Source organism: Trifolium pratense, linkage group LG2 (assembly GCF_020283565.1).
Source record: "Trifolium pratense cultivar HEN17-A07 linkage group LG2, ARS_RC_1.1, whole genome shotgun sequence".
NCBI lineage: Eukaryota > Viridiplantae > Streptophyta > Magnoliopsida > Fabales > Fabaceae > Trifolium > Trifolium pratense.
In genome coordinates, this window is record NC_060060.1 from 60,360,461 (window position 1) to 60,366,791 (window position 6,331).

The 6,331-nt window shown below is 26.1% G+C and overlaps 1 long non-coding RNA gene across 1 annotated transcript; it reads right to left on the reverse strand.

Annotated features, from left to right (window-relative positions):
* Positions 1–4,934: 4,934 nt before the first annotated feature.
* On the reverse strand, positions 4,935–5,973 carry LOC123909301. The gene is made up of 3 exons (XR_006809861.1): positions 5,429–5,973; positions 5,270–5,295; positions 4,935–5,136 (listed from the first exon to the last, which is right to left on the reverse strand). It is a non-coding gene; the product is annotated as an uncharacterized LOC123909301 (long non-coding RNA).
* Positions 5,974–6,331: the final 358 nt, after the last annotated feature.

A 6,331-nucleotide genomic window follows, 5' to 3' on the forward strand; every position in this document is an offset into this window, starting at 1 on the left:
GGTGGCGCATATGCATAGACCACAGGAGGTTGAATCAAGCAACAAGGAAGGATCTTTCATTTACCTTATATGGATCAAATGTTAGAGAGGCTGGCTGGTCAAGCCTTTTATTGCTTCTTAGACGACTACTCTTTCTACAATCAAATAGCTGTAGACCCGACAGATCAAGAGAAAACAACTTTCACATGTCCATACGGAGTATTTGCATCATTGTTTCAAATTATTTATGTGATATAGTAAATAAGAGAAATGGAAAGAAAGATTCAAAAGAATATTATAAAATTACGCACCTTTTTATTTTTTCGATAAAAGCTGGAAGAAAACAAACTCAAACAATTATATTGCCAATTTTCACACACATCGAGCAAAACTAATTAACAAAAACTCAATATGTGATTCCTTTTGTAGTAAACACAATATATAAATATATATATATATATATATATATATATATATATATATATATATATATATATATATATATATATATAATGAATAATAATAAATAAAACTCAGCTCAACAAAGTCAATATATCAGCACAAGGCAAGCATGACTACCTCTAACATACAAAAGTAAAAAAACAACGGTAAGAAAAAAAAAAGTAAAAAAGCAAAGCAAGTTGCGACTATACTACCACGATGCATAAAAAGAAAATTAAGTTCTCATACTATTACACTATTAGAATAAAATATAATTCACCTCTTCAAACTTATGAATATTAACAGATATTCACTAAAAATTATATTAGTTGTCCTTAATATACACAAATCTACTATGTAGGTTAATATTAAACAAAATCTTTTTTTTTTAAATAACCTTCTTATTTTTAATATAGATTTATATTAAATATAACCATGTTACTATATTTAAAATATTAACAATCATTTAATTATATATGATTATACTTATCATAATTATTATTTTTATTGATAAAAAGTATTTTAAATGTGTGTTTTAATCAAACCCATGAAATGAAAGAAAAAAAAATCATCTATAAAAAAAGAGTACTGCATTCTAATAAGCACTACTAAATTAAATTGAAAATCCGAATAAAAATTATTAAATAAAAAAAATTGAAAGCAAAATGAGCGGAGAAAAACCCAATAGAAAAAAAAAACAAACAATAGACAAAAAAAATCGAGACTAATAAAATCTGGATAAAATTTCACCAAGTGAATAATTGATAAGAAACTTCAAGAGAACGAGAGGGAGGTAAGTTGATAAGTTATTTGGCATCTTAAATTGTATAGAAAGGAGTAAGCAACAACGTTGTTATTTGATAGGTAATTTTCAGAATACGAGATCACGTGATAAAAAATGTCAAAACCACCATACTTCTTAGTTCAACATTACTCATGAACAATAGTTTCACCAAGTATAAGTATGTATGACCTCCAACTCTTATTGAAAATAAATAAATAAGTGATACATTAAAAATAAAAAAGCAAAGTGATTTGTGACTAAAATTGCAACTCATATAATGAAAACTAAGATTTTATACGATGACACAATTAAAATAAAATATGATACATCATTTCAATAAAAATTATTTTAATTCTGAACAACTTTTTCTTGTTTTTACACATATATAATATTAAATATAACCGTATCGTAAAAAGTATTTAACAATATATTTTAATCGAATATGTGATTATACTTATCACAATTATTATTTTTAATTTATAAAAATATTTTAATTATGTATTTTAATCGAACCCGTGCAACGCACGGGTTTACCCCTAGTAATAACTAGTCGCTGGCCCGTGCGTTGCACGGTTCGGCGGAACACCATTTAAATATCAATTATGGATGTTGTTAATCATGGATATTGTTGATCATGGTAAATTAAACAACCATCTTATTATTTGATGTTTTTGTAATAGTGATTTTAAAAAATTTATTAGCATAAAAAAAATGATATCCCCGTCAATTATAAATTTTTATAAGTAATAATTTATAATAGTAATTTTAAAATCTTTATGAGCAATAAAAATTGTCATCTCCAAGTGAATTAGAGTTTTTTTTATTAGTAATAACTTGTAAAAGTGATTTTTAAATTTGTAATTCAGGGATAAAAATTGTCATCTCCTCGTGATTTATAATTTTTTTCGATATCGTAAATTATAAATTTTCATCAGTAAAATAATTTTTTATCATTAATAATTTGTAATTGTGATTTTAAATTTTTTTTATCATCAATAAAAATGGTCATCTCCCGAATCATGATTATTGATTTAAATTAAGAAAATGATATAACTTAATCATAATTAAGTGGAATAAGCAAAATTATCATTACAAACATAGATGAAAACTAAACACAATTGTTCAAGTGACGTAGAGATGATAGCAAGTTAAGAAAAAGTTAACAAAAGATAGTGAAATTAAAATTTGTAGTTGTGATTTTAAAATTTCTATGAGAGATGAAAATGGTCATCTTCCCATAAAAAAAATGCATTTCCCCGTCAATTATAAAAAATGGCACAAACTTTTATTAGCAATAAAAAATGCATTTCCCCGTCAATTATAAATTTTTATCAGTAATAACTTATAATAATCATATTAAAACTTTTATCAGTGCTAAAAAATTTTATCAGTAATTACATGTAATAGTATTATTAAAAAAAAACTTGTAATAGGTAATTTAAATTTATTTATTAGCGATAAAAATTACCATCTCCTTGTGAATTATAAATTTTTATCAGTAATAATTTGTAATTGTGATTTTAAAATTTCTATCAGAGGTGAAAATGGTCATCTTCCCATAAAAAATGCATTTCCCCGTCAATAATTATAAATTTTTATCAGTAATAATTTGTAATTGTGATTTTAAAATTTCTATCAGAGGTGAAAATGGTCATCTTCCCATAAAAAAATGCATTTCCCTTCAATTATAAAAAATGGCACAAACTTTTATTAGCAATAAAAAATGCATTTAATTGTTTTAATCAAAATTTCTATACTTAAGAGTTCAGAAGTATAAGAGTTCAGAAGTAAAATAGGGATTACATAAAAAGAGTGTTGAGAGACGGAAGCAAAATAAATGGATTAAATAAGAAAGTGTAAAAATAGGAGTATTGAGTAAAATTAGGCAACAATAAATATATATCTAATTATTTATCTAACCCACCCACCCCCACCCCTCTTTTTACGGATCCATCTAATTCCTAAAAGTTGTAAATATCAATAAATATGAACTATTTTCACCAAGATTGCTTTAACATTTTGGCTACATGTTTTTTCTGGCTTAGTGTATAGGTGGCCATTACTTGATTAAGTTGAAAGAGAATAAATATAACAATTGTTTTTTAGCCACAAATACAGCAAAGATGTGATGAAAAAAAATTAAAGCTTAAATAATACAGTAATGATCATTTATAATTAATTATTTTTGGTACAAATGATGATCATCTTTTACTATGGAATAAAAAAATAGATTTTAAATATTATTTGGCTGCATGTTGAAGTTGTTCATTTTCCACTATTCATTGCAATAAATATGATAGAGATGAATAACAAAATTCTTTTTTTTTGGTACAAAGAATAGATTTGATTTAGGAAAATAAAACATAATATATGTAAAAAAATTATTAAAATTCTTTAGCTATAATTATAAACCCATTTAAGTTTAGTGATACACTCTAATTATAGCACTAAAATCTACTCTCTTATTTATAACATGAATTAATAAACTTATAACATGACTACTCTCTAATTTTATTTTATTTTAGTGCTATGTAGGAGTATATTATTTACGTATAAGTTTGGTTATGAATTTTAAATATTATTTGGTGAAACAATATTTCATAGTAAAAAATTTCTTATAGATTTTTCTCTTTTGAGAATTATCAGTTTGTTAGAGGAGTATTTTTACTATTTTTTAGGATGGGGACATACTATTAGAAATTCAAATTCCTCCAACAAATACGACAATAAATTATACCCAATTAAATTAGAGTTAAGAACTAAATTAGTGTTTAATAGGAGTGTTGAGTAAAATTAGGAATAATTTCCTACAAAATAGCATTGAATGCACTTCTTTTCTTTTTTTTTTTCTTAGTTAGAGAGAGCGAAGGAAAATAAATGGATTAAATAAGAGAAAGTAAAAATAGAAATGTTTAGTAAAATTAGGAATAATTATCCCTACAAATACGTTTTTTTTTACTTAGCTACAAAGACAGCAAAATACAAAATATATTGTTATTGTTTGGTTTAGGTTGCAAGCTTCTTGATGAGAATGTTTGGTTCCACATCCCTTATTCTGCATTTATCTCTGTTGTAAACACCCTGCCATTCATTAATCAACACAAACCAAATTAAGGTTTTGTTTTGTTTTATTGGGACAATAATAATAATTGAAACCATATAAAAATAAATAAATCATATATAATAGTTGCATAAGATGAGTTTTCTACGTGAAATGCCGTAAAACAAAACAAAACACAAAAGTAAACAAACAAACATGGAAAATATGATGGAAGTACCTGTATCTTCAAAAATTCTTCTCCCGAGAACAAAAGGAACAATGTGTCAATGTCAACTTGTTGCTTTATTAAATTGAATGGGAATAAATATAATAAAACTTTTTAGCTGGAAAGACAACAAATATTTTATGAAAAAAAATAATTAAAATTTTGGTCTCCATAAGATATTTGATGCTAGTAGTTGCATGCACTTTGATTGCTTTCCATAAAATATTTTTGTTAATAATTATCCCTACAAAATAGCATTACACTTTTTTTTTTAGAACAAATTTTTTTCCAGCTACAAAGACAAAGACAGCAAAATACAAAATATATATTGTTATTGTTTGGTTTAGATTGCTTGATGAGAATGTTTGGTTCCACATCCGTTGTTCTGCATTTATCTTAGTTGTAAACATCTCTGCCCTTCATTCATTAATCAATTAGGACAATAATAATAATTGAAACCATATAAAAAAAATCATAATAGTTGCGTAAGATGAATGAAAAAGAAAACATAAAAGTAAAACAAACATGGAGAATATGATGGAAGTATCTGTATCTTCAAAAACTTCTTCTTTACTCGTGTTTTATACACAACTACCAACTAACATGAGAAAAATTTGTTCCTTTGAGTTGTGATAAATAAAGATGTGGGCAGCAGAGATTATAAATCTGAGAAAATAGAGAACAAATGAGGAAAAAAGAAGAAAAAAATTAAATAATAATGATCATCTTTTACTGCATAATCAAAGGAATAAGAAACAAAAACAAATAGATTTAAAGCATAATTGAAACCATGATTTACCTTTCAGTTTAGAGAGTACCAAACTCCTTTGTAATTAACCAAAAAAGAAAAAATAGATTAAGGAAATACATGAGACAAACATAGAGTTCCAGAAATTAGAGAAAAAAAAATTACAAAAAAAAAAATTAAGGTGAAGAGATGGCAACAAAAAATTCTCACCTATCAACTTAGATGCAACAAAAATGTCTACTTCCACTCCTCTACTTCCATCAACACAAAAATGTCTATAACATATATTTAGCATCTTCCACCATAAATCAAATTCATAGCTTTGAAAATAATATGAAAAATGTAACTGAGAGGGGAAAGAAATTGCTTGGGTGTGGTTGCAATCCATCAAGGATTGAGGGAGAAAGGTTTTAATTCCATACCATATATTAGAGAAAAAAACGTGAGATGAAGAGATGTAGGGATTTTTGTTCTCTGGTGAAGAAGATACATGAAAATATAGATGAATTTTTTATGGAGGATTTATAGAGAAACATGGCCTGCATATAGCCATTTTTGTGTCAAGAGAAATTTGTTGATTTGTTGATGATAGGTAGATGAGTAAATTGGTGGTATTTATAGAGAAACATGGATACCCTTAAGAAGTGCATGTTGGACAGATGGAATGTTGCATGGAAGATACAGAGAAAAATCTTCCATAGAAGACACATGGAAGATTGCATGGGTTTGAGTATTAATGAAAGGAATTTGCAGGTCTTCTGATACAGTGAAATTTTGCAGGTCTTCTGATAAATAGAATTTTTAGAAAAGAGGGGTATATTGTCAGTAGGGTTAGAATTAGGTTTTGTATTATAGGGTTAGAATTAGGTTTGGTATTAGGTTTGGAAAAAGGTTTGGAAAAATTGGTTATTAGGTTTGGTATTAGGTTTGGGTGAATTAGGGTTAGTGAATTAGGCTTGGATGGGTTCATAATTTATAAAGATGGAAGATTTACATGTGTAAGTCATATCTTGCAACTATCTTTTACGTTATATTCAGAGATATTGAAGTTGAAGATTTTTCCTTACTTTAAACGTAAATGTCCGACATGATTTCTTACATTCTTTGAATGTT